The sequence below is a fragment of the Oncorhynchus masou genome, chromosome 10 (genome assembly GCF_036934945.1).
Source record: "Oncorhynchus masou masou isolate Uvic2021 chromosome 10, UVic_Omas_1.1, whole genome shotgun sequence".
In the NCBI taxonomy this organism is placed as follows: Eukaryota; Metazoa; Chordata; class Actinopteri; order Salmoniformes; family Salmonidae; genus Oncorhynchus; species Oncorhynchus masou.
Genome location: NC_088221.1, coordinates 6,374,735 through 6,402,304, shown reverse-complemented (window position 1 = coordinate 6,402,304; position 27,570 = coordinate 6,374,735). Strand labels below are relative to the sequence as shown.

At 39.6% G+C, this 27,570-nt stretch overlaps 1 pseudogene; it reads left to right on the top strand.

Moving 5' to 3' along the window:
- Positions 1-27,570, top strand: part of LOC135547778 (carboxy-terminal domain RNA polymerase II polypeptide A small phosphatase 1-like) — a 48,357-nt pseudogene that overhangs the window by 6,509 nt on the left and 14,278 nt on the right.

Here is a 27,570-nt window from a genome sequence, read left to right as displayed (position 1 = left end):
AGAGTTAGTGTTTGGTTAGTATTGTTCCAAATTGCACCCTACTCCCTATATACAGATGTAGGATCTTAATTTGAGACAGTTTGCTACATCAGGAAAATTATCCTGCAAAAACAGGAAATATGAATTATTATGGGATTATAATTAATGGACATTTTTGTAGGGGTTGAAACATTTTTCGTAAAGGGAAAGTCAAGTTTTTTTAAACTTCAAATGCACTACAAGTTTTACATTTCCTTCATTGCATGAACGTTCTTCTGAAACAGGGAATTTCTATCTGCAATGTTCAAGAAAGTTTTTCAGCTGAACGTAGCCCTGTTATTAACATTACCAGTAACCTATATGCAAATACTTGGTGGCACTGAAAGAAAGGAAAACTAAGCTATATGCCACTACGCTATATCTGACTGGGTAAATAACATTATTTTGAGTTCATTTAGACCAAGTGACTCAGATTTGAGCACTTGGACTAGGAGTCGAGCACCGGGACTCGGACGTCAGTCATAGGGACTCGTGACTTGAATATTGGTCACTTGGACTTGAGCACAGGGAACTTGGGACTTGAGGTTTTGGGACTCAACTACATTACTGGGCAAAACAGTCATTAGCTCCTGTTCAAAGTTATTATCCCCAACTCTATTTTTGGACATCAATGTGGCTGCGGTGTCTGTGGAAAGTTGGTAACAATGAAGTGACTGAGTGATCGAGGTGCAACCCATACTACTTTGTGGTACCATCTGGTGATAGTGCCTCTCTCTCTCTCTCACGTGCAATATATATGTTTGTGCATATGGGAGTCCGTGATTTACGTTTACTATACGTTAAATGGCCCTCTTGTTTTCGTCATTTTGACTAACTACCCTAAATCATTATTCAAAAATGTAACTAAGACTTAATTATATTTTAGTCAAAATTACAAAAACTACACTAAATCTAAAAAAGAGTGCCAAAATTAACACTGACCTAAACATAGATCCTACCCCAACTCAGGCCTAATGACACTGTTGCTGCTGTCCAGCTTGCTCCAGATGGCGTGAAACAAGTTGTCGGATTGTAACAGGGTATCTTATGTCGAGGCGGTAAAGTCAGACATGGAGTGGGCCTGTCTCTGTCTGGATTGGAATAGAAGCCGAGGTGTGCCCGAAAGAGACCCTAGATAAGCCACTTTTAACACAGTGGGCTAAAACATGCTGGCCTCAGTAACCCTTTCCCCTTGTAAAACTGTAACCTCATTATCAGTGCTGTAGCCTCTTGGAAGACGGGGTGTGAGCAGGGGAATAGAGGTGTCACACTGCATGTGTCAAGTTCACATGATACCTCATGAACTGAACTACTAATGTGGTGGTTAATGTTTGTTGATTTTTGGACCACTAACCAATTGAAATTCAATTTCTATTGATTCATTTATTTGTATGTGTACATTTACTACATTAGAACTTCAGCTGCATCAAATAAACATGAGGCTTAACCATTTCCTCCTGTGGTTGTTACTGACACAAAAAGGTTTTGTTTTGCGCCTCCGTTTATGGCCTGGAGTGAGTGCACGCTGGGCTATATATACAAAGAATCCCATCATTAACCACTGTCAGCAGCTGCTCGTGGTGTGCTATTTTAAAGTGCTCTGATGTGTAATATCAGAAGAGCTAACGTGGAGGGCAGCGTGATGTTTCTTCACACCCCTCCGTTCACCTGCCCAGTTCCTTCACAAATGTTTGCACACAAACGTCATGACTTGTAAGCCCCAAACAACTATGCATAATCCCATGTGTCTCAGTCCAGTTTCAGCTTCAATTGAAAGATATCTTCAATTGTCCTCTCAGTTCAACATTAATAGGTTTGTGAAGTGGGTCGAGTTAACTTCACCACCTGGTTACTAGTCCAACGCTCTAACCACTAGGCTACCCTGCTGCCCCATTGTAAATGTTTATTTTATTATTTAACCCTTATTTAACTAGGCAAGTCAGTTAAGAACAAATTATTATTTACAATAACGGCCTACCCCGGCCAAACCCGGACGACGCTGGGCCCTATGGGGGCCCAATCACGGCCGGATGTGAAACAGCCTGGATTTGAACCAGGGACTGCAATGATTCCTCTAGCACTGAGATGCAGTGCCTTAGACCGCTGCACCACTCGGGTCAGTTTTATATTTGATGAATTATAGTTTCGACATTATATTATGAAACAGGTGTACATTTAAATTGAAGATGACCTAATTCTAAACAAATTACAGAACATTGTTTTCTCGGAGTCCCTTGGAAACAAAATTATTTTTCTTTTAAGGAGGATTTGATCTGGCAAAATATGTTTTACAGTGTTACTCCATTGATGTTTGAGTTGTCATGAGAGACTTGTCAGTCGCCCACCCTTACTCAGTGGCTTCAAGTGCCCTCTCATCCATTCAGAAGGTTATGACAGAGTTGTTTAAAAGAAAGAAAATATCACCTATGAACACTTTTGACAACAGCTTCAGTGTCACGTGGCACCCTAATCTCTCATGATGACAGCTCTCCATCCATCTAAAATAGGCTAATTTGTCACAGATGTTGTCCTGCAAAGACCAACTTTTATCACTCTCTGTCAGTAAGCTAGTTTCTCAGATGTGTTTGAGCCAAGGAACTGTAGCTACATAGAATCTTAATCTTGAGCACTGTTTTACTAGTCACAAAACAAGACAAAATGTATTTATTTTATATTATTCTGTTGATTTAGACAACTATTGTTGTCTATAGTGCAATATAACTCTTAGATACATTTTGCGACTTCTGAACAAGTGATGTTATCTGACTTTTCATAACTACATCCAAGTGGCTATAGCCAGATGAGTCTTAATGTGCGATAGTGATTTAATAGATGAGGTTGGATTTTAGCTTAAATCATTTGAAAAACACCTCTATCTAGTCAGTCACATGGACTTTGAAATATCTTTAAAGAGAAGAAATAGAGCCACATTTCAGACTTAACTTACTGAATATTTGTGACTATTCTAAGACGATTAAAAAAAATATTGACTGAAAGATTCCACACGATGATTCAAAATTGTAGAAAATCAGCTGTATTGCAAACTAAGCCTAGAAAATGTAAACCAATGAAAATATAAGGGTGTGCAAATAAATACTGTTTTTAAGGTATAGTCATGACTATCAACTAGAGACGTAACTTTTTTATTTTAAATTAAATTATTATTTAAAATATTATACATTTATTTATTATATACTATTTGTGTGATTAATTTGACAGATTTATGTTGTTAGTTCCTATCACTTTATATTTTTTTCACTATTTCCATGACTGAGGTGGCACCTGACTTTGTTACATAAGCCCCGGCTACAACCACAGTGAGGTAACAGGAGGACGACAGAATACTATCTGAATAGTTTCTCTTTTAGGACTCCCTACCCATGCCGTTTCTTCGAAGAAACCCTGCAATCGTGGCTTTTTCCAAAGTCTCTTCTGCTGCCTATGTCACAAAGAAACAAAACAATCCCCATCAACAACAATGCCCTCTTATTGGTGGAAGAAAATATGACAATTTCAAAAGTAAGCTGTCTTTGTCCTTACATCTCTTTCTCCCTCTTGCCCTTTCTTGTGATGTTGACTATCTCACACGTGGTCAACATGATTGAGAGCCACATGGTCGGTACACATGTTTTCTTTGCGCTATGTCCTTTCATGTTTACAAGCTCTCTGGTCAATAAACTATTGCAGTTCCCCCTTAAAAGTAAATATTTCACTACAAATAAATCAATCCAGATGACACCATGAGTCAAAAAAGATATAAAATAAAATCAGCACAAACTATAATGTATTATCAGACCACAGTCATTCTGTGTCAGTGTATTAAGGTGAATCACTTAACAGCATTCCCTGCTAAACAGGACATGATATCAGGCTATTCCAATTTTTGGGCAGATGACAAAGCCGGCCAAGACTCTATCTTGGAAAACAACATGGCAGTTAGCTCACTACAGACAGATCAGGTGTTCAAGACTCTATTGAACACATTCTTGGGAAACAACATGGCAGTTAGCTCGCTATAGACAGATCAGGTGTTCAAGACGCTTCTCGTGTGTCAGTTTCAGATTAATGTCTTACTTCAGCTTTTTATAGTGATTTGATATTCCAGGAGTTATTTGTCACGTCTCCTGAAGCCCCAAAATAAAGTGCTAGGTCTCCTGGAAAGGGACCTGTGTGCTAGGCTCAGTGGGGTTGCTGCTGTCTCAGGCGGGCTGTGGACTCAGTCAAGACCCCCAGCAGTGCAAGCCACTAGTACCAAAGGAGCTGTCTGTGACCTGCCAGCCCTCTGGACTCTGTCACCTCCCTTGAGAAAACAACTCTCTCGCTCTATGCTTGGAAGAGTTTAAAACCTCTGAACACTACAAACCTATTTGGAGAAGGTCAGCTCCCTGTGTACCTAAAGAAGCACTCTGGTCAAAGCAAAGCTTTTGACACATCTGCCAAAAGCATGCCTGCTGAACACTGTGAGGTGTCAGAACTAATTGAAGCCATGGATTCAAGCAAGCCTTCTGAGCAATCTGCTGAACCCTGCATCATTGTGGACGAAAGAAAAAACTCTTTGGACTATACTGAACCCCAAAAGGTCAATGGACAAATGGATTCCTCTGTGCACAGTGCCGATCATTACAACATGAATGTAGAACATGCAGAGGAGAGTAAACCTTCTGTGCATTATAATAGGCATTCTGAGGGCTTTGAACATTGGATCAACCAGCCCTGTGAGGACTATCCAGCTCTTCACAATAACACTAATCAGTGTAAGTCTTCCGAGTTAAGTAAATCATTTGAAGAATGTACTCAACATTGTGAGTGCTTTGAGTTCAGCAAGTCCTCTGAGCACTGTGCTAATGACTGTCTAGCTTCTGTATTTAGGCAACACTGCGAAAATTGCACAGGACACTTTCAGTCATCTGAACAATGCAAGCCTTCTGATCAACACTGTATGTCCTTTGAGCCAAGCGAACCTGCTGAGAGCTCTGAGTTTTTTGAGCAATTTAAGATATATGACTTCATACCTGACATCTCTGAATCTACTAAATCAATCAGATCATTTGAGCACTGCACTGGTATTTGTGAGTATTCAGGAAAATACAACAATATTGAACATCCAACAGAATATAATGAGACTACAATGTCATATAATGATGATTTAAAGCCCGCTGAGCCTACAGTTCAACAAATTGAAATCTGTGGGCTTTTTGACTCAGAGTTTTGCACAACATTCGAACCTATACATTCTTCAGATTTGAACATGCCTTCTCAACGCTATGCTGAACAAGCTGATCCCAATGAAAGTAGACATGTCTCTAAAGTTTGTGGACCCACTGAGCAAACTTTCCTTGCTGAACAATGCAGTCATCTATCTGCTGAAAATGATATACCCTCTGGGCACTGTGAACTGCAAAACAATCTCTATGAGCAAAGTGAGACAAGTGTACAGTGTGAACTGACTGAGCGATGTAATTCTTGTGAGAGCTATGCCAGTCAACATCAAAGCATAAATAACAAATACTATGAGCCTAGCAATGCATTTTATTCTGAGGAAGACAAGTCTTCTGAGTGCTCATCCATTGAAACAAGTTATTTAGAATTTTGCATCGATGGCAGTATAAATTCAGACCTATTAACTGATTCAGCTGAATCCTATGAAGCATTAGTGGAAGAAGGAGCACCAGACAAATCCAGGGATGATAAAGCTAAATTCTGTTCAGAGATATGGGGATCTTTTGACAATTGTCCAGATGCAGTAGAATGTGAGGAAAGCAAAGCTGATGAAGAAAAACCTCACTTGGATGCAGTCGTTGTTGAGGAATTCTTTGACTTATTCGATAAAAAGGATACTTATACCTTTTCTCAAAGGCGACCTTATACCTCCTGTTTTGAAGGGGGAGGGGTTCATGAGCAGATTTTTGAACAACTTAAACCTCAAGTGCCCATTATGAATGAGGAAGAAACACATATTCCCTGTGACAAAAAAAGGCTTGAATCACTTGCTTTAGACGAGAAAATCAATGAGAATAAAGCTTTTAGTCAAGAAGAAGTTGATCAATCTTATGATACTTGTGCTGGGGACAGAACATTTAATGTAGACTGTGCTGATGATGAGGCATCAGCCTCTGGATCTTTTGCAGAGGAGGAAAGATGTGAATCTTGTTTTGAAGAAGCCTCAGCTAATGAAGTTGACATTTACGAAGCTTTTGTAGCAGAAGACAATGCTATTAAGGCTGAGGCCCACAAGCCCTTTGTTGAGGAAGATTGCATTGCTGAAGATAAAGCTGGTGAGGTTCATGCCAATGGACCCTTAGTTGATGAGGACAACATGTATGAGCACAGTGCAGAGGAAGCTTCTCATGGATCCTCTGCTGAAGTGTCTTTTGTTGAAGATGATGAAGCAGATGAGGGCCAAAATGATCAGACTTATGAACCATGCTTTGAAAAAGAGAAATCTTTTGATGAAGAAGACCAGAAAATACGCATTGCAGAAGATGAATTATACAAGCCATATGCTAGAGACAAAGCTTATAAATCATATGAACAGTGTGATGAAGATTGCATCGCATATTACTGTGAACATACACCATTTTCCATGGAAGGGGAAGCTTATGCACTCTGCGCTGAGGAGGAAGTCTGTGAACCAAGTGATGAAGAGCACCATGAATATGAAAGCAAAGCCAATGAATCTAGTGTTAATCAATTCTGTGATGAAGAAGACTCTGATGATACTTTTAATGAAGGAATTGATGACAGCACTCCTGAGACATATTTTAAAGATGGAGTGTGCACTGAGGAGGGAGAGCATGCTGTTCCATGTGCTGAGGAGAGTGAATGTCCTAACTCACTTGAGGTTATATCCAAAGACACTGTACTATGCACTGAAGGAAGCAAACCAGCGATGCCTGATGGTATTGAATTCAATGGAGATCAAACTGATTCCTCTACAACCTCTTTGGAAGAGATAGATGAGCAAAACAAGTCATCTAAATTGTGTGAGGATCTGAACACACCATATATGTCTGAGGGCTGGGAGGAACACAATGTTGTTTCAGAGTACCTCCAAACCCCAGAGTCCGAGGACCTTTCAGAGGAGGTGTCTGAGAAAACAAGCCCCCCTTTTGATGGTGCTGAACATAGTAAAATCTCCATGGTCAGCGAGCCAGATGAACATCATGTCGAACAAACAGAGCACGCTGAAAAAAGTGAGCTGGATGAGAAAACAGAGTTGCATGAATTTTTTAAGATTGTGGCCTCTGAACAACCAATTGAAGAGTCTGACGAGGAGCTGAATGACGATGAGTCTGAGGAGTCCTGTCAATGCGAGTATTGCGTTCCGCCTAGAGACCAGGTATTTCAAGGTTTTTGCACCTTTCTTTAAATCCATTTGAATAGCATGCACCTAATTTGATTAGAGCTCTGCTTTCAAATTTCAAATGATATATGAACGTTTCAGGTGTTGCATCAAACTGAAATTTGACAGAGAAAATATTTGTTTGTCAGTGTTTGTCAATGTATTTGGCAAGGTTTTTTTTATTTTTACGTATTGACCATTCAGTTTTAGCTTTGGCTGTGTTGGCGTTGGATAAAATTTGTGGCAACACAACTGAAAAAGAGGAGGATATGGCTAAACATAAGGCTCTTAAAGCTTGACACAGCAGGTGGTATTAATGTCAGCCTATAAAAGTTATGATATCCTGACCTGGTTATTTACTCTGCTGGGGCAAACAAATTTGTATTCCACAGCATTATAGGCTGCTTTTTGGTCATCACATTTCATCTTGCTAGTATAGTCGGTATTGCCTACTTGATGAGGGAAGGGTTAGCTCATAGTCAGCCCACAGACCCATGATAGCCCACAGTCACATTGACATTAACTTTTTCCATCAACAGAACACCAGCTGTTTGGAAATTGCTGTCTTATTCCCCCCCCCCCCCCCACCCTCCCCATAGACACATTCCTCTATAACTAATTTCTCTCAACCTCACAAGCAAACCTTTTATCAGTGTGTTTTCGCACTACAATTTCACGAGGTAATGTTATCAGTTTAATTCATGACCCACATGCACACTTTTTAATGGTTTTTGCATCATGTCACAGTGTTTTTTTGATTTGCTTTAGAGCACAAACATTGCAAAATAATCTAATTGCATCTATTAATTTGATGTCATCATTTGGCTCATTAACCTAACATTTACCTACTTGCTTTCAGGTCCCAGAAAAACCTTTGCTCCCTCAAATCAAGTCAAAAGACGCAGGGAAGATCTGTGTGGTGATTGATTTGGATGAAACATTAGTACACAGTTCATTCAAGGTAAGCTGATGTGTGTGACCAGCTCTTTAAGGACAAATGCTAACGTACTAGAGTTGATTGTTTTCAACTCTCTCTTCTGTACTAATTAGTAAAGCAAAATGCAAATAATAATTTATTTGATCGAACAGCATTGTTTTTATTCTATGTCCATATCAATATTAATTTCTTCAAAAAGGCATCAAAAGAAAACATACTTTTAGGAGATCCTATATTCAAGGGATCACAAAACATTTTTTTTGCCAAATTCAAGCAAGTTCTTCAAGGTCAGATCACTACTCTTGTTATGGCCATGGTTAAATAATACATTTGACTTTCAAGCGACCTTTTACGCCTAGTATTGAAATTATAGTCCATATCAAATAATGTGTGATATGTCCCTTCGTGTTCACAACTTGCCTATACAAATTTAATGACTGCATCTGCTGTGATCAGATTTATTTGGAATGTTAATCCAAATTGTTATTTGGAATGTTATTTGGAATGTTAATCCAAATTGTTATTTGGAATGTTTAACAAGTTGTTAAAGGCAATCGTTCGGGATTTTGGCAATGAAGCTCTTTATCTTAACTTCCCCCAGGGCAGACACTGGTTGAATCAACGTTGTTTCCACTTCATTTCAATGAAATGACATTGAACCAACGTGAAATAGACATTGAATTGACGTCTGTGCCCAGTGGGTTGTAGATACTATTTGTATGTCTCTGCGTGCAGTTTGAAGAAAGTTGCTAACTAGCATTAGCACAATTGCTATAACTGTTCCTACAGACTTCCAGTCATTGCGCTAATGCTAGTTAGCATTGGCTCACAAAACAACCTCTAACTTCCTTTGTACCGAACACAGAGACATAAAAATTGTATCCATGAGTTTACCTGACACTGGGGAAGAAGATAAAGGGCTTCATTGCCACAATCTTGAACTCTCTCTTTATGGTTGAGTGCACCATTAAAAATGTCAAGACTCCTTGTTGTGTTGCTTCTAGCAAGTATTATTTCTATGCTACTCGGTAAATCCAGAATTGGCTGCGTAATGGGCATTATGTACTCTTGCCCACCCCAGGTGGTTTTTCAATCTAATCACAGTCTGTCCCAAAGGATGTCACCGGATAGGGCCACAGGTCTAAACTATCAATGAAAGTGGCAGCATTTGATTGAAGGCGAGTCACAAGTTGTCGTGGTGCTGTTTTGAGTCACTTGTAGTTTTGATTAGGGTGTATATAATTGGATTGATGTTCAGTTCTGTAATGTCTGCTTGTCCAAATAAGTTATGGAGGGGAACTTATAGTAAATTAAAGATCTTGATTATTTGAAATACATATTTTATTTCCGAGACATATGCCTTATTCTAACTTAAGTTGGCTTGTTTTCTTTCATAATATGGCTGTTTTGATTTTAGAATAATGCTGTACATTTAGGTGATGTAAACCTACATTTTGATGCATGAAAACAATAAGTAAGTTCAACTCGGTTCAAAGTAAGCTCGAAAGGTCTAGTATGGAGTACCAGCAAAATAAATAGTGGGGTACAACGTACTAGTAAAACATAAACCTATCACAATAATTCATAAAGAAATCAATAAAGAAAACGGTAGGATATTGAACTACTTATCTTTGCTGCATTTGAGTCACATGAAAAATTAGCTAATAGACATTAAAACGTGTGGAATACGCTCCAAAATGTGGTGTGGTTCTATGATAACACTAAAATGTTGCCATTGCAGAGATGAGTGGCCGAGATCGAGACGCACGTGGACAGCAGTGTATGCATCATTCAGGTTACAAGACATGTGTAGTCCTAATGAATGACAAACACCAAATGTCATTCATAACATGTTTTGGTGTTTTGTAAGTTAAATCTCTACGCATTTCACTTTACTTGTTCATGTGACATTAAAACTTGAAACATTTATCAAATGGCACTGTATGGATGCCGGAATTGAAGTGGCGGGAATAGTAACTGAAGTCTGGACTCTGACTGTAAGCCTCACATGTAGCCTATTATAATATTAACTCCTGCAGAATTCAGTGTCCCTTACAGTAAAATGATAGACCAAATGTCAATTTTGTCTCAGAAACAGGAGTGGAGAAGTATGAGAGAATGCAAATGCGTGCTTAGGGACCTGTTGTGTAGACTCAACATGCAATTTCTTTGTGACATAAAAGCTGACAGTATTTCATTTTCAACCACATAAAATGTGCATCCAAGATTAACTGAAATATTTTTTGAAACATGTTGGATTGTTTTCACAGCTTTTAATTTCCATAAAACCAGTCAAACTGCTGTCATTTGGATATATCCCCTGGTCCCTAAATGTCCTCGCTCCATGAGAGAAGATTGCTGATGATGTAATTCCTGTCCTAGAACTGAAATTCTGTCAGTGTAACTAGCTAGCATGCTAACCTTAGCCAGCTAATGAAAGTTATGTGAGGACATTTCAGTTAAGATAATCAGCCTACCTGTCAAGAGATGAGTCTCAGCTAAACTGTGCTTATACGAACTGTTGACTCTTGTCGTTTGATAATTCCAGTGAAACCATGTTGGATTCCAGACGTCATTAATATTGAACATGCACACGAACATGATCAAATAGCTATATTCTTTCTCATTTCAGAAAGTTTTCATACCCCTTGACTTATTTCAGATCTTTGTGGTGATTGGGTGTATTGATATACCACCCAAAGTGGAATTATTAACTTTACCATGCTAAAAGGTATATTCATTGTGTGCTTTTAGAATTGTTTTCCCATCTACCAATTGGTGCCCCTCTTTGTGAGGCATTGGTAAACCTTCCTGGTCTTTGTTGTTGAATCTGTGTTTGAAATTCACTGCTCGACTGAGGTACCATACAGATAATTATATGTGTGGGTTACAGAGTTATTCAAAAATAATGTTGAACATTATAATTGCCCACAGAGTCCATGCAGCCTACTATGTGACTTGTTAAGCACATTTTTAATCCTTAACATTTTTAGGCTTGTATACAAGGGAACATGCTTGTTGACTCAATACATTTCAGATTTTAATTAATTTGTAAAAATGTCTTAAAACATAATTCCACTTTGACATTATGGGTTATTGTGTGTAGGCCAGAGACACAAAATCTAAATGTAATTAATTTTAAATTCAGGCTTGTAACACAACAAAATGTGCTAAAAGTTCAAGGGGTGTGAATACTTTCTGAAGGCAATGCATTATCTAAATTGTGCAGCTATACATCAATGCATTATATAAATTGCACAGCTATATATCAATGGATTTTCTCAATTGCAGTTGCGAATCTGCCATAGAAATAGAAAAAATATAAGCTCTGGTAATATGGACAGCCTATTGAATGGTTTGAAGGGTGTATTGAAGCAATGGACAATTTAGTTTTGCATGCTTTTCTCATTAAGATAAATGGAATGGTTGAAAATTAGCAAACCCTGCACACCAGGGCCATGCAAAACGAATTTGCCTAAAACGTTAGCGGTCAAAACCATTCATCTTTGGGCGACGTGGGGAGCGGTTTCTAAAATGCATAATTTATAAAATGTCATCTTTGTTTTATGCAGACAAGCTACAAAATAATTGAAATTTGACAAATTAAAAAAACAAACAAAAAAACAATTACCCCCTATTTTAATTTGCTACATGGCACGGCGACCATGTCCAAGGTCGTCACTAGTTAACACAACCACAAAGTCATAAACCCATTTTATTTCTACATTTTTCTATTCCTGAAATTTTCAACCTCACCTTAACCGCACTGCTAACCTTAACTTTAGACGAAAAAGCTAATTTTTGTTTTCGTGAATTTGTATGATCTAGCCAATTTTAACTTTGGTTTCAGCTAGATAAAACAGCTACAGTGTCACGCCTTGGTCTTAGTATTTTGTGTTTTAGTTAATTAGTTGGTCAGGCCAGGGTGTGAGATGGGTTTATTGTTTGTTGTATTTAGTGGGGTTTTTTAGTTATTGGGATTGTAGCTGATTAGGGGTGTGTGTTTCATAGGTTTGGCTGCCTGAGGCGGTTCTCAATCAGAGTCAGGTGATTCTCGTTGTCTCTGATTGGGAACCGTATTTAGGTAGCCTGGGTTTCGCTTTGTATTTCGTGGGTGATTGTTCCTGTCTCTGTGTTAGTTTCACCAGTCAGGCTGTAATAGGTTTCACGTTCCGTTTTGTTGTTTTGTATTTATTCGTTATTTCATGTATAGTTTCGTTATTTGTTTTCACTAATAAACATGAGTAACAAACACGCTGCATTTCAGTCCGACTCTCTTTCGACAAACGAAGAACGTCGTTACATACAGAGTGTAGGCTACAGAGAAAAGCTGTTTGCCTCTCAGATGACTTGTGAATAGAAAGAACTTTGCAGCAAGTGGTTCTGAATAATAAACATTGCCATTTTGGTGGGTGGTAACATTGAAATTAAACCGAACCTGAAACAAAATGTACAATAGGCTGAAAGTGAAACCTCATAGGAAAAGACACGTAAGAGTCACGGAAACATCTGAAGTCACACATTTGGATTTGGCAATATATCATACTTTGGCTAAAATGATGCCTTATTGACTTACATTGTTGTGCAACATCATGGGTAAGCTCTGGCCAGAGCCGGTCCTGACCAAAGCAAAATTCTGCTAAGGGGCCCTCTTACCTGACCCGGTCTAAGAATAAGTAGTCCTATACAGAACAGAATGAGGTATAAACAAACAATATTTATTGAATAGAATATTTTCAATATATAATCTTAAAATAAGTGAATATTAACATAAATAAGAAATTGTAGAAAATAATAAAATATAACACTGAGCTTTGGCTCTACTGCCTGGTAATTAGTCCAGTCCTCACAATATTATACATTTTAGCTTTGTCTATACAATGTAAACATAAGCATATAAGCTATGACTGCAGCTATATGTCTTAAAATAGTCAAATAAAACCTATACCGCTGTGCGATTAACTTTGGTTCCCTCTACAGCCTGGGCATTTTCAGCATCAGGATGGGCACCAGTCTATCTGGACTGTCTGGAAGAAATTGAGAAAGTACGTCACATAGTTAGTTAAGCAGTCATTTACACAAATTCACCTCTGCCGTACAATGTGAAATGTTACTAAGTGTGTAAATATTTTAATGTATGAATTAAATTCTTACCATCAAAATATTCCTCTACACTTTCTTGAGGCAAAATCATCAATGATATCATCATAGGACGTGTTTCCCCACGCATGATTTATGCTCATGTAAAGAGCCTATCCAACTACCTCATCCCCATACTGTATTTATTTATTTATTTATTTATTTATCTTGCTCCTTTGCACCCCAGTATCTCTACTTGTATCTCTATATACAAAATATACTGTCACGACCTTCGCTATCTTTGTTTTCTTTATTATTTTGGTTAGATCAGGGTGTGACGAGGGTGGTATGTGTGTTTTGATCTTGTCTAGTGTTTTTTGTATTCTATGGGGTTTTGGTATGTCAAGGTATATGTAGGTCTATGGTGGCGTTAATTGGTTCCCAATCAGAGACAGCTGTTTATTGTTGTCTCTGATTGGGGATCCTATTTAGGTTGCCATTTTCCATTTTGGTTTTGTGGGTTATTGTATGTGTAGTTGCATGTCATCACTTGTGTTTTACCGTCTCGGTCGGTCGGTCGGTCCGTCCATCGGTCCGTCGGTCCGTCCGTCGGTTGGTTTAGTGTTCTTCATTTAGGACCAAGCAGCGTGAAAAGGAGGAACAGCGCTTAATGGGGAAATGGACCTGGGAGGAGATATTAGATGGAGCAGGACCCTGGATAAAGCTGGGGCAGTATCGCAGTCCTAAGGAGGCGCTAGAAGCAGCGAAAGTGGAACGGCGATACTACAAGGATAAATACCAAAGAACAGAGGAACAGCGACGATATGAAGGTAGACGGCTAGCATGGAAGCCCGAAAGGCAGCTCCAATATTTTGGGAGGGCACACGAGGAGATTGCATGAGTCAGGTTGGAGACCTGAGCCAACTCCTCGTGCTTACCGTGGGGAGCGTGTAACTGGTCAGGCACCGTGTTATGCAGAGATGCGCACGGTGTCTCCAGTGAGCTATTCTAGCCCGGTGCTCTCTATTCCAGCTCCTCGCATTTGCCGGACTAGAATGGGCATCCAGCCAGGATGTATTGAGCCAGCTCTATGTTCTGGATCTCCAATGCGTCTCCATGGTCCAATGTATCCTGTGCCTCCTCCCCGGACTTGCCCTGAAGTGCGTGTCACCAGCCCAGTACCGCCAGTGCCAACACCACGCACCAGGCTTCCTGTGTGCCTCCAGAGCCCAATACGTCCTGTTCCTCCTTCCCGCACTCGCCCTGAGGTGCGTGTCCCCGGCCCGGTACCACCAGTTCCGGCACCAGGCCTACAGTGCGCCTCAAGGGTCCAGTACGCCCTGTTCCTGCTCCTCGCACTCGCCCTGAGGTGTGTGTCCCCAGCCCGGTACCACCAGTGCCGGCACCACGCACCAGGCCTACAGTGCGCCTTGGCAGTCCAGAGCGTCCGGTGACAGTACCCAGTCTAGAACGTCCGGCGACAGTACCCAGACCGGAACCTCCAACGACGGACACTAGTCCGGAACATCTGGCGATGATTCACGCAGCAAGGATCCCGGGGCCTACAGCGAGGATCCGCAGTCCAGAGCCTCCGACGATGATCCACGGGTCAGTGCTACAAGAGCAGATTCAGGGTAAAGAAGGGGCACAGCGTCCAGAACCAGAACCGCCACCAAGGTTAGATTCCCACCCAGACCCTCCCATATAGGCTTAGGTTTGCGGACGGGAGTCCGCACCTTTAGAGGGTGTGTGGGGGGGGGGGTACTGTCACGCCCTGACCTTAGTTATTTATTTTATTTTGGTTAGGTCAGGGTGTGACGAGGGTGGTATGTGTGTTTTTGTCTAGGTTTTTTTGTGTTCTGTGGGGTTTTGGTATATGTAGGTCTATGGTGGCCTGAATTGGTTCCCAATCAGAGACAGCTGTTTATTGTTGTCTCTGATTGGGGATCCTAGTTAGGTTGCCATTTTCCTTTTTGGTTTTGTGGGTTATTGTATGTGTAGTTGCATGTCAGCACTCGTGTTATAGCTTCATGTTCGTTTTGTAATTTTGTTAGTTTAGTGTTCTTCATTTAATAAAGAAGAACGTATTCATATCACGAGACACCTTGGTCTCATCAATACGACGAACGTGACATATACAATTTGACATCGGATAGGCCTAATATTGTCACTCATCAGGTTATTGTCAATTTAATATTGTCTATATGCATAGTTTGTGTAGATGTGCAGGCTGACTTGCATCAATTCTTTCCCGCTCATCAAGTTGGATGGAATCCATGATGTTTAGCATTATTCTAAAGGCCTACTGCAACACATAGCCTGTTTTCGTTTCCCTTACAATACATTTGATTAGTAATAGAGTTGCAGTAAATGAAACAGTCCTGTAACAGCTTATTTTTGCAAAGTAAAACGTGGTATCAAGTGACCGACCCCCTCGATTTGGTCTTAGGAATCAATTTTAAACTGTGTGTTTTACATTGGGTAAAGGTAGAAACTCAGAGCTAGAAAAGTGTTTATCATACACTGCATTTGAGGAACACTGGGAAAGTAATCTTGCTTTTTAAAGTTGATAAAATTGTAACCCCACTTTTGAGAAAATGACCCTTGAATTTTTGGTACCCCAGCTCTTTGTCTACACCCGTTCAGCATTGTTCACACACTCTTAAGCCTTAGCCCCACCCATCTCTTTAAGGGTTCACATATGCGGTAAACACACGCTATGCCAAATAAAATCTAAGTTTATTTGTCACATGCACAGGATACAGAAGTTTTAAATGATACAGGGAACTGCTTACTTAGTAGCAATATCAAAAAACAGAATAAAAATAATTAATATTTTATCGTTATTAGATGATGCTTACCTAACACACTTGTCCAACTTGATGGGTAGGAAATGCTATAACCACCCCCCAGCCACATCTAGCTAAGTGGATTGGTCACTATTGTCTTGACATGTACACATGTTCATGAAATACAATAGATGGCCATAATCACCCCCAGACACACCTGGCTAATTTGATGGGTCATGTAGTAATCTGTCTGAAGTGGAGTCTTTTGTTTAGACATGTAGCTAGCTAGCTAAACAATGAACCTGCATAATCCCAACTCCTACTACTACCAATGCAAACATTGTCATAGCTGTAGAATGAATCTGCAGGGAGCTAAAGCTATCAAACTAGTAGGTTCAATGTTAGCTAGCTGACATTAGGCTATAAATAGCAATGCAAATTGTTTTCTGATTCCAATATTACTGTACACAGATCATACATCGCATAGCACTAGGGGGCAAGCAAGCTAACATTTGTTAACGAACAGTACCCTTGAACTAAAAAAAACTTTCTGACCAAATTTTAAACTTATATCTGAAAATGTAGCTAGACTCTTACCCGTATTCATGGATGAACGCTTCACAGCAGACTGGAACCATTTAACTTTGTTTTGTTTATAGTTACATCTTGTTTTGGCCAGAGTTGTGTCAATTCACTCCGATTCACAATGACCGTGGCGTGTGCAGAAAGTAGCCCATCACTTTTGCCAACTGATCTATCAATAGCGCCTGCTGAATTCAGGGCATTAATTTTGTTGAAAAAAGTAGCAAAACATTTGTAGTTCTCAATGGCTAACGTTATATCTTTCAAAAATGGTGTGGAAGAAAGGACTGTCAACACATACTGAACAGCTCACGTTATAAACAGAAGCACGCTACATGGCAGACCATTCATTATCTCAGCCAATCATGTCTAGCGGAAGGTTCCTGTCTTTTTCCATGGCTAACCCAACTAGGCTCATCATTTAATAATTTCATTCATATTTATGGTTGGAATACAAGGTTGTTATTAAAGCAAACAAAACTTCACATGTTCAGGAAAGCATTTCTTCCTTTAAATAAAAAAATAAATGTTTACGTTCAAATGCCGCTCCTGTGAGTAGTGGCGTCAGGCATACACCTCGTTTCCTGAAACGAGTCACATATAGGCATAACACAAACTCATGATTACACTATTGTTCTTGTAAATTCCATCAACCTCATCATTCAGTTAGGACTCATTTAAATTTGATTGTGATATAACTTGCACAATTATTGCCCATTCCATCCATTTGTTATTCATTCAGTGGGCTGGCATTGTTTGCTTCGCTGGATAGAGTCAAGGATATGTTGTGCATCCTTCTAAAGGCCTACTGCAACATGTAGCATGTTCTGGTTTCATTGACAATAAATGTGATTAGTAATAGAGATATTGTAAATAAAACAGTCCCATAACAGCTTATTTTTACAAAGAAAAAAATGTTAATGAGAATGATCAACCCCAAGAGGCGCAATCAAGTTATTTGCTGCTGAATAAAAGGCATAACACAAACTATCATTACACTATCGTCTTTCTAAATTAAATCAACCTCTTCACCCTCATCATTCTGTTAAGCCTAATTTCAATAGAATTTTGAAGTAAGGTGCACAATTATCACCCATTCATACATTTGTCATTCATTCAGTGAGCAGAGAGAGACGTATTAGCACCTGGCTGGGTATCAACGTCCTACAATACATTGTCTTGGCGTGGTAAGTTAAGAATCGGTATGAAAAAGGCTCTAAATACTTGTGATTTCAAAATTCTGACATATGAGTAGTGTAAAATACAAACATTTAGGAAAAGTCAGGGAAGGAGCAGGACATTTTTTTGTCTGAATTTTGCAAAATGTACAAAATCAAATGGCGGTTCCAGTGTTATTTCACAACGGTTTAGGTGGTACAATGATTCTCTACACTCTGAGTACTGGTTTTACAGTGCCTTGCGAAGGTATTCATCTGCCTTGGAGTTTTTCCTATTTTGTTGCATTACAACCTAGAATTTAAATGGATTTTTATTTGGATTTCATGTAATGGATATACACAAAATAGTCAAAATTGGTGAAGTGAAAATGCAAAAAATAAGTTGTTAAAAGCGTTAAAGTGGTGCATGCATATGTATTCACTACCCTTGCTATGAAGTCCCTAAATTCGATCTGGTGCAACCAATTACCTTCAGAAGTCACATAATTTGTTAAATGAAGTCCACCTGTGTGCAATCTAAGTATCACATGATCTGTTACATGATCTCAGTATATACAGTATACACCTGTTCTGAAAGGCCACAGAGTCTGCAACACCACTAAGTAAGGGGCATCCACCATGAAGACCAAGGAGCTCTCCACACAAAGTTGTGGAGAAGTACAGATCAGGGTTGGGTTATAAAAAAAGATCTGAAACTTTGAACATCCCACCGAGCACCATTAAATCCATTATTAAACAACAAATCTGCCGAGAGAGGGCCGCCCACCAAAACTCACGGACCAGGCAAGGAGGGAATTATTCAGAGAGGCAACAAAGAGACCAAAGATAATCCTGAAGGAGCTGCAAAGCTCCACCGAGGAGATTGGAGTATCTGTCCATATAGGGCCACTTTCAGGCGTACACTCCACAGAGCTGGGCTTTACAGAAAAGTGGCCAGAAAAAAGCCATTGCTTAAAGAAAAAAATAAGCAAACATGTTTGGTGTTTGCCAAATGCACGTGGGAAACTCCAAAAACATATGGAAGAAGGTATTCTGGTCAGATGAGACTAAAATTGCAATTTTTGGCCATCAAGGAAAATGCTATGTCTGGTGCAAACCCAACACCTCACATCATCCCGAGATTACTATCCCCACAGTGAAGAATGGTGGTGGCAGCATCATGCTGTGGGGGTGTTTTTTCTTTGGCAGGGTCTGGGAAACTGGTCAGAATGGAAGGAATGATGGATGGTGCTAAATACAGGGAAATTCTTGAGGGAAACCTGTGTCAGTCTTCAAGATTTGAGACTGGGAAAGAGGTTCACCATCCAACAGGACAATGACCCTAAGCATACTGCTAAAGCAACACTTGAGTGGTTTAAGGGGAAACATTTAAATGTTTTGGAAGGTGCCTAGTCAAAGACCAGACCTCAATCCAATTGAGAATCTGTTGTATAAATAAAAACATTAACAAAAATATTACATTTTCCGCTAACTAAATAATCTGGTTGTTATATCCATAACTTGTTTTATTCTAAGCCAATCAGATGTTTTATTATTAAGTTATTGACAGTTGTGTAATTTCCCACTAGTGGCCAATTTCAAAGCTGCAAAAATTCTCTGACAACTGTTGTAACTTTTCAGATAAGTGATCATACTTTATGTAAAATTAAGAGACTCATGTGCTGATATATGCACATGATGGCATATTTCATGAGCATTCATGACAATTTTTTGCCAATTCAAAATGTGTTTTTTTTCCCATGCTTGTATTCGTGCCTGCATGTCACAATCACACAGTAACAACATTACTTGGCGAACTACAACAAGATAGTAGATTTCAGATTTCAATATGACAACAGCCAGTGAAAGTACAGGGCGCCAAATTCAAAACAACAGAAATCTCATAATTAAAATTCCTCAAACATATATAACATCTTATACCGTTTTACAGGTAATGTTGTTAATCCCACCACAGTGTCCGAATTCAAATATGCTTTACAGTGAAAGCACCACAAATGATTATGTTAGGTCACCACCAGGCCAAATAAAAACTCACAAAAAGCACAAATAGAGATAAAATGAATCACTAACCTTTGATGATCTTCATCAGATGACACTTATAGGACTTCATGTTACACAATACATGCATGTTTTGTTTGATGAAGTTTATATAAAAAAATCTGAGTTTACATTGGCGCGTTACGTTCACTAGTTCCAAAAACATCCAAAAATATTGCAGAGAACCACATCATTGTACAGAAATACTCATTATAAATGTCGATGAAAATTCAAGTGTTAGACATGGAAATATAGATATACCTCTCCTTAATGCAACCTCTGTGTCAGATTTCAAAAAAACTTTACGGAAAAAGCAAACCATGCAATAATCTGAGACGGCACTCAGAAAACAAATAAAATGTTCCGCCATGTTGGAGTCAACAGAAATCAGAAATTACGTTATAAATATTCCCTTACCTTTGATATAATACCACAATATTGTCGAAAAATAATCTCAATACTAACTTTGCATAATATTGTGATATATAGTGTATATTGATACACCAAATCATTGGTTTCCAAATACTTTATTAGTAGACTTTACTAATCTATTGTTTTTTTACCATGATTCACTGTTGTTCCAATTTATCCCAGTGTGCTCCTATTAAGCCCGGTTTTCATTGAGACACATGGGGATATGCTGATATCCGTGTGATGATATCTGTAATATTCAATGAACATGAGCATATGTATGTTTTTTGTTCAGATTTAAGTTAATTAAAACACACAACTACAGTTATAATGGCACCGGTGGAAACGGCTGCCATTTTACGGGGTTCCAACCAATTGTACTGCTTTGTGTTTTTTTTTACGTTGTTTGTCATTTATTTTGTAAATAATGTTTCTGCCACTATCTCTCATGACTGAAAATAGCTTCTGGATATCAGAACAGCGATTACTCACCTCGTACTGGACAAAGATGTTTTATTTAACGAGTCGGACACAAAGGATTTACTACAGATACCGGACGAGGCCTGTCCTTTGCATGAAGAATAGACGCCAATACAGGGAACACAGGTCCGGGTGCCTTGTGAGTATTCGTCGGCGAGTGGATAACACGTCTCTACCATCAATCTTATTGGCCAACGTGCAATCATTGGAGAATAAACTGGATGACCTCTGTTCAAGACTCTCCTACCAAAGAGACATTAAAAACTGTAAAAGCACTAAAAGATGTTTCACTGAGTCGTGGCTGAACGACGGCATGGATAATATACAGTTGCTTATAAGAAATCCCGCTATGCACTCAGGTGAACCATCAATCAGGAAAATGTGAATACATGACTAACTTTGAATATTACTACATCGGCTCCGACGCACGTTGGATGTGGCAGCGCTTGGAAACTATTACGGACTACAAAGGAAAGCTCAGCCACGAGCTGCCCAGTGACACGAGCCTATCAGACAAGCTAAATGACTTCTATGCACGCTTCAAGGCATACAACACTGAAGCATACTTGAGAGCACCAGCTGTTCCGGACCACTGTGTGATCACCGACTGTGTGATCACCGCTCACCGTAGCCGATGTGAGTAAGACCTTTAAACAGGTCAACATACACAAAGCCGCAGGGCCAGACGGATTACCAGGATATGTACTCCGAGCATGTGCTAACCAACTGGCAAGGGTCTCCACTGACATTTAAAACCTCTCCCTGACCGAGTCTGTAATACCTACATGTTTCAAGCAGACCACCATAGTCCCTGTGCCCAAGAACATCAAGGTAACCTGCCTAAATGACTACCGACCGGTAGCACTCATGTCTGTAGCCATGGTGCTTTGAAAGGCTTGTCATGGCTCACATCAACCTCATCATCTCAGAAACCCTAGACCCACTCCAAGTTGCATACCGCCCCAACATATTGAAATATGAAGCTCCCTTTCCCACCTGGACTAAAGGAACACCTATGTGAGAATGCCGTTCTTTGACTACTGCTCAGCGTTCAACACCATAGTGTCCTCAAAGCTAATCACTAAGCTAAGGACCCTAGGACTAAACACCCCTCTCTGCACCTGGATACTGTTCTTCCTTACGGGACTTCCTGACAGGCTGCCCCCAGGTGGTAAGGGTAGGCAACAACACATTTGCCACGCTGATCCTCAACACTGGGGCTCCTCAGGGATGTGTGTTTAGTCCCCTCCTGTACTCCCTGTTCACCCATGCCTGTGTGGCCAAGCACGTCTCCAACTAGCGCTACTCATTACGTTTGCCAACGACACAACGGTGGTAGGCCTGATCACTAACAATGATTAGACAGCATATAGGGAGGAGGTCAGAGACCTGGCAGTGTTGTGCCAGGACAACAACTTCTCCCTCAACGTGATCAAGACAAAGGAGTTGATCGTGGACTGCAGGAAAAGGAGGGCCGAGCACGCCCCCATTCTAATTGACGGGGCTGTAGTGGAGCAGATTGAGAGTGTCCACCTCACCGACAAACTGTCATTGTCCAAACACACCAAGACAGTTGTGAAGAGGGCCAGACAATGCCAATTCCCCCTCAGGAGACTGAAAAGATTTTGCATGGGTCCTCAGATCCTCCAAAAGTTATACAGCTGCCGCATCGAGAGCATCCTGACTGGTTGTATCACCGACTGCTATGGCAACTGCTCAGCCTATGACCGCAAGGCGGTACAGAAGGCAGTGTGTACGGCCCAGTACATCATGGGGCCAAGCTTCCTGCCATCCAGGACCTCTAAACCAGGCGATATCAGAGGAAGGCCCTAAAAATTGCCTAAGACTCCAGCCACCCTAGTCATGGACTGTTTTCTCTGCTACCGCACGGCAAGTGGTACTGGAGTACTACGTCTACGTCCAAGAGGCTTTTTTTTTTACAGCTAATCAAATGGCTACCCGTTCTATTTGTATTGGTATTCTTTTTACACTGCTGCTATTCACTGTTTATTATCTATGCATAGACACTTTACATCTACCTACATGTCCATATTACCTCCATTACTTCAACTACTTCAACTGTACCCCCGCACAATGACTTGGTATCGGTACCCCCTGTTTATAGCCTCGTTGTTGTTATTTTATTGTTGCTCGTTTATTTTTTACTTTAGTAGTAAATATTTTTTTAGCTCTTATTTTTCTTAAAACTAGATTGTTGGTTAAGAGCTTTAGGTAAGTATTTCACGGTAAGGTTGTATTCGGCACATGACAAATACAATTTTATTTTACTTGATCCATATTATGCATCTAGCCATGGTGCCTTTACCAAGATTAGAAACTATTAGGAACAATTAGAAACCTCATTACTCTCCCTAAGATGTTTGGAGTCGTTGATGCAGAGAGAGAAGAATAAGATCAGGGTTGAAGGATATTAGGGATAGAAGACCTACAAGCGGTGGACAAAGATGTGAACAAATGAGGGACATGAATAGGACTATTGAGCAGTGGTGGAAAACAGTACCCAAATGTCATACTTGAGAAAAAGAATAGATTTGTTATAGAAAATTTAGATTTTGGTGGGCTTAATAGGTACACTTACCCTACCACTTCTTAGACTTTCTTTCAATGAAAATGACAGATCTATAACTCACATTTCTGTGTACATTTGGTCAGGTCGCCCAAAAAGTGATATAATGCAGCTTTCAGTAAATGGGTTCCGTACTTGATTCTTACATCGTATGTTCTTGCTCTCAACAGCCATTGAACAACGCTGATTTTATAATTCCAGTGGAAATCGATGGAACAGTTCACCAGGTAAGCACGACTCTTTTGAGTTTAAATTCTTAGCCTTCTTTCCTTCATAGCTCCACAATGGAATAAGCAGTACAGTTGCCCTGACCTCAAATACAATTATATAATCTATTTTCTGTGTTATCCATGCTATCTCCTCAGTTTTGAAAGTGTGCCATTAGTGTGCCATTAGTTCAAAGTGGTCTCTTTTCTTTTTACCTTTTTCCTACCACCGTTTACTCAACGGTGCTATAGTGCTAGTACACTAGCCTAGCAACCTGACAGAGCTTTGGCCTTCTCTGTGGACGGGTCTCAGCAGCCGGTGTCTATTTCTGTGGGCTGACGAAACAAGGAAGTACTGACTGGCTTCTCAGAAATCACCGGGCCCATCAATCTCAGTCCCTAGAACAGAATCTGTCCAGCCGATTGGAGATCACATTGGAGATTGCAGATACTGCTGCAGTTTTGCTTAGTTTAAAGGCAAATTTTGGCCAGAAGACAGAAGATAACACCTGTTTTATACCCGAGGCCTGGGTCTGTTTCAAGTAATCTAGGATAGGCTTGTTTAAGCAGGGAGAGCCTATTCGGGATGACTTGGTCCAGGAACAAGGCCGATAGCGTCATGCTCTTTCGAGGAATCGAGCAGAACTGGAATAAAAGTTATATATTGACAGGCATATCCTTCCATATACAGATAATAGGCTACACCTGATTGACCATTCCACATGGAAATGTAGGGTCATCTGGCATTTATGAAGTCTGATATGCTGTCAGACGTGTTAACCTCTCTTTCAGTCTCTTTCAACGTCTCATTTTTATGTCACAACCCATTAACCTCAATATCATCTGGCACCCCATAACAGTAAACCTGGACAAGCAAGGCAAGGTGCAGCCAAAAGTCACAGATGAGAGGGCGTAGGCACAACTATTGCTCCAAAAATTATTTAAAATTATTTAAAATGATTCTAAAACTATTCAAAAAGTAGTTTAAAGCATTAACGTCTTGAGCAAGGAAAAAATACAGTCAACGTTTTGTAAATAATCAGAAGTTTTTCCCCATGTCTTGTGTTTCTATTACTTCAGGTGTATGTGTTGAAGCGACCCCATATGGATGAGTATCTCAGAAGAATGGGGGAGTTGTTTGAGTGTGTTCTGTTCACTGCGAGTTTATCCAAGGTGAGATCATGTTCACTGAATGCTGATTGACATAACTACATTAAAGGTTGAAAGGATCTAACTTTTAGTCAACTACTAGGCTTAAAGGGAAATTCGGGATTTAACAAGTTAAATGTTAGATGGTTCCTCATCCTGAAAGTAGTCTATGGGCAAGGAGAAACTGTAATCCATGGTTCTGTTTTCTTTAAACAGCCACTACAAATATAAGCTAACTTAAGTTGATGCTATCTAACAATCAATGGAAGTGATGGGGGCATCTAAAATACTGAACGTTCCCTTTAAGAATGTGACACGTGTTTGACATGTTTCATTTACAATTCTTAGAAAATTAGCCCTGCCATTCTAATATCTTACTCATAGACACAGACTTCATTTACATTTACATCACACACACAGAGCTTTCTTTGAACTACCATCAGTGACAATGTTGTGTGTTTTTTCCTTATGTGCCAGTATGCCGATCCCGTCTCCGACCTGCTGGATAAATGGGGTGCCTTCCAACACCGTCTCTTCCGGGAGTCCTGCGTTTTCCACCAAGGAAACTATGTGAAAGACCTGAGTCGTCTGGGCAGGGACCTCAACAAGATCATCATTGTGGACAACTCTCCAGCCTCCTACATCTTCCACTCTGATAATGCTGTATGTCATTCATACTTCTATCTACCAGTATACTATACTAAGCCCTCTATTCAATCAACTGCAGATAAATGCGAAACTGCACTGCAGGTTCACTCAGAAAATTGCCATTGTATCAGCGGTGTTTAAGAGAAACTGACACTCTTAACTATTTTACAGAAATGAAACAAACAGATAATCATAGTATTGTCCCAAAATATAAAATGTGTGGTTTATTCTTCAAATGTACTTTACAAGAGGTTTTACAAATTGTTTCTATTTGACTCAAAATTCTATAACATATGGTACAGCATGGTTGGCAGCATTATATGGATGCAGTCAATGCATGATTAATTTAATTCAGCGCTAAATCATACAAAACAAATTGTTGATTCAACATACAATTGTACGGCAACCAGCTGCAATAGGAATGTGAGTTTACTCAGCAAAAACGTTGTTGAGCAAACACAACAAAAGTTTGTGTGAATTTTGTTGAGCAAACTCGTAATACTATTGCAGCTGGATGTCTTACAATTGTATGTTGAATCAACATATATTTTCTTACAGTTGATGTAGTCTAATAAATATATCTATCAGGTTGTAAATCACAGCTAGTAAATTGGCTGCCTCCAGCCATTCAGGTGATGCACTGTTTGTTTAATTTGCTCAATATTTTTGGACAGAAATGGCAGTGATTGGGAATCTCAACACAATCAATTCAGCTCGTTAAAAAGTATTTACATACTGTAGACCTACTTAACTAGCAAGCTCGATGGCTTGATACCAGAGTTGTGGACTCGAGTCACATGACTTAAACTCGAGCCTGACTCAAGTCACACATTACATGGCTTGAGACTTGACTTGATATAAAATAAAATAACTTGAGACTTGATTTTGACTTGGAGCCTCAAGATTTGGGACCTGACTTTGACTTGAGACTAATGGCTTGAAATGATCTGGACAGCTTTTGCAACGTTTTGTCACCCAGTTGGTAGAGCATGGCATTTGCATTGCCAGGGTTGTGGGTTCAATTCCCACAGGGGACCAGTACAAAAAACGTATAAAATGTATGCACTCACTACTGTAAATCGCTCTTAGAGCTTCTATTAAATTACAAATGTAAATGTACATTTTGTGGCACAGAGGGAAAATCTCAATTGCATACACCTCACGTCCTTTCTCCTCTCAAGTTGCAACGTTTATTTCCCATTTGTACTGGATACAACAGGTGTAAAAACAGTACAGTGACATTCTTACCTTAAGACCTCTTTCCCAACAGTGCAGTGATAAAATAATAATAGAAACTAGATGGTATTGTACAATTGATGGGATTTGTTTAACCAATATTTTTGTGGTTGTGGTAAAAGTTTTAAAAGTTTCACTTTACCATTTAAAGCAAAGCATATTTAAGTATGTATGGTTTTGAAAAATGTTATAGTTTTGGTAGTGTCTGCATTAGTAATGGTTATAGTTATAGTAGACTGGTTATAGTTGGAAAAGTTAGAATAGCCTGAACATATGAATGTTGGCTTTGGCTTGAACAGTTCAAGAGTTACTGTTCGTGAGTTACATTATGCTAATTAATGCACATTTATAGTTATTTGTTAATATGTTTGAAAGAATTTGAAGTTAGGATAGCAAGAACCTGTGAAAGTTCATTCGTTTTTTCTAGCATGATGAGTTCAAGAGTTACAATTATTGTTGGTAGGTATTATATGCTAATTTATGCACATTTAAGTAGTTATAATTTATAGTGCAGACCAGAGTTAGTGTGTAACGGCATTCAGAGGTAGAAGAAGGATCGGACCAAAGCGCAGCGTGTTAAGTGTTCATGATGATTTATTCAAAATGACCTGAACACTGAAATACAAAACAATAAACAATGTGAACAAAACGAAAACCGAAACAGTACCGTGTGGCCCAAACACTTACATGGAAACAAACACCCACAAACCAAAGTGAAACCCAGGCTACCTAAGTATGATTCTCAACAGAGACAACTAACGACACCTGCCTCTGATTGAGAACCATATTAGGCCGAACACAAAAACCAACATAGAAAAACAAACATAGACTGCCCACCCCAACTCACGCCCTGACCATACTAAAATAAAGAATAAAATAACAGAATTATGG